Here is a 2,273-nt window from a genome sequence, read left to right on the forward strand (position 1 = left end):
GGGTACCCAGCATCTAGCGCTAGCGGCGGCTGCTAGCGGGCGGCTGCTAGCTCACCATATCCCATAATTCATTGCGGGTCCAAACGAGGCTTTTAAGCAAAGCGGCAATGGTGGTGAAGAGCGACAAATTATTTTGCATTTAGTTTCAACATTTAGATTTAGATATAACATTTAGCATTTAGATTAAACATATAACATTTAGATATAACATATAACATTTAGATATAACATTTAACATTTAGATAAAACATTTAACATTTAGATTTAACATATAATTTTTAGATTTAACATATAATATTTAGATTGAACATTTAGCATTTAGATTTATATTTAGCATTTAGCTGTAACAATTACATGTAACTAGCTAAATGTTGTAAAAAGTGACATCAGAAAATCAACACTACATTTTTAAACAGTGTTTGAAGCTAAATGTGACAAAATTTAGGCATGAATTTTGAGCACAAGCTCCTTTACAAATGGCGCCCCATAGAAGATAGAGTTAGGTGGAGAAGGATCAACTTCTGTGGTGACCCCTGAAAAAGGAACTGCTGAAAGAAAACAAATAAATTGATTCTTCTAAAAATCCAGCTACAAATGCCTTTCTAAAGTTGGAGGGTGCATATTTCTCAATTTCAGTTGATTGCACATGTAAATATGGCTGGTGTTTTGTAAGGGTGGTTGATTTGCATTTTTATCTTTAGTTCAAATTTTAATTGTTTTTGTAAAAAACATTAAGTGATCTGTGTAGCTATGTAGTTATTGTTAAACAGATTTTAGATTTCACATTTACAATACAGGAAATAAATTGAATTTTATTTTGACGAAACTACACTACAAGTTACATTACATCACGTTTTAATTTTCATCATCCATTTTGTAGAACTATCATTAGATTTTGGTTATGGTAAATTATGCTGTGCTAGTTAATAATATTACTGAGTAATTGGTAAATTTTAAGGAACAATAAATATTACAAAAAGGGTACAAACAACTACCATTACTTTTGAAATTGGTGTCAGGAATGCCAGAAAAACTAGGCTACCTCAGACTGAGTGAGCAGCTGGTGAACAACTTTTAGGACACAGTTGTCTTGTATATCTCCATAGCTGTGATCTTTCATGCAAACTGCTGTCTTATTTCCTTCCTCATCATCATCACAGGGCACCACAGCCATATCACCTTGCAAAGCATTACCAAATGTTTCATTTGAACAATGATGACCTAAAAGAAACATGATTTTCCAATTAATTTATAACTAGATAAAATGTGTATTGTTTGTACAAAATGCAGTTTTTAGTAGATTTATTACTTACCCTTTGACGTTACTACCAGAGTGATTTTTTTGTGGAAATTTGTGTTGTTTTCTACCTGACAGATGATACTTTCGTTCCTATCTGAGCAGGGATCAGAGACTGAATAGTTATAGTTGATTGTCTGACCTGTATTTCAAAAATGTTGAATTAGTGCAGTTTAATAATTTTATTCACAAAGTAAAGTTTTTGTATTGTATCTCACACATATGTTAAAGTAACTTTTAACATTTTTTTCTGTCCATAGACTTCCTTTTTTATTTTATGCTTACCTGTATCATTTGAGATATTAAATTTAACCTTGTAAGGACTGTTTACAGAGCACTGAAGTGTCACATTAGAATTACATTTCACTGTTGTTCTGATTGGGTTCACATAAATGAAAGGTTCTGGTTTGGAATTTATGTTTCTGCTTTGTTTGAAGGTTGAACCGTCTGCCCGTTTTAGTTTGCATGCATATGTTGCTGAAAAAAAAAGGCACAGGCACAAAAATATAAAACTCTGAAACCTAAAATTCAAACTTCTTGACCAAATCAGCGAACATGCATTCTCTACATGATTCAGTCACCGTTGATAATGCTTGCAAAATGGAAATGTGTCTCTGGCATCATTTTCATTTTCTGCCTTCATGGAATAGAGTACTTATTGTATCCATCTTTACTCTGGTGCAGACCCCATTATAGGCTTTAGTAATTATTCCAGCAGCAGATGGTTTACATCCACATGGTCCCTAAAATTCAGATCCCTCAGAACACAGTCCACCTATCTTCTCTTCACACGTTATAACCCACCATTATAGGTGCTATCCTTTGGGGACAGAATGGTCCAAGACGTCAATCCTCATTCTCTGAGATTTCTCAGCAGTAGTAAAAATTGTGAGCAAAGGTTGCTCTTGTTACCCTAGAATCATGAATTTGGTTGGTAGACTCACTCTAATCTTGGTACAACAGTTTCTCCTCAACA

General features: G+C 33.6%; 1 long non-coding RNA gene across 1 annotated transcript; it reads right to left on the minus strand.

The window, feature by feature from the left end:
* Positions 1-851: 851 nt before the first annotated feature.
* On the minus strand, positions 852-2,273 carry LOC108245458. Its single transcript, XR_005234472.1, has 3 exons — positions 1,583-2,273; positions 1,314-1,439; positions 852-1,221 (listed from the first exon to the last, which is right to left on the minus strand). It is a non-coding gene; the product is annotated as an uncharacterized LOC108245458 (long non-coding RNA).

This window comes from Kryptolebias marmoratus, linkage group LG19, assembly GCF_001649575.2.
Source record: "Kryptolebias marmoratus isolate JLee-2015 linkage group LG19, ASM164957v2, whole genome shotgun sequence".
Classification (NCBI taxonomy): Eukaryota; Metazoa; Chordata; class Actinopteri; order Cyprinodontiformes; family Rivulidae; genus Kryptolebias; species Kryptolebias marmoratus.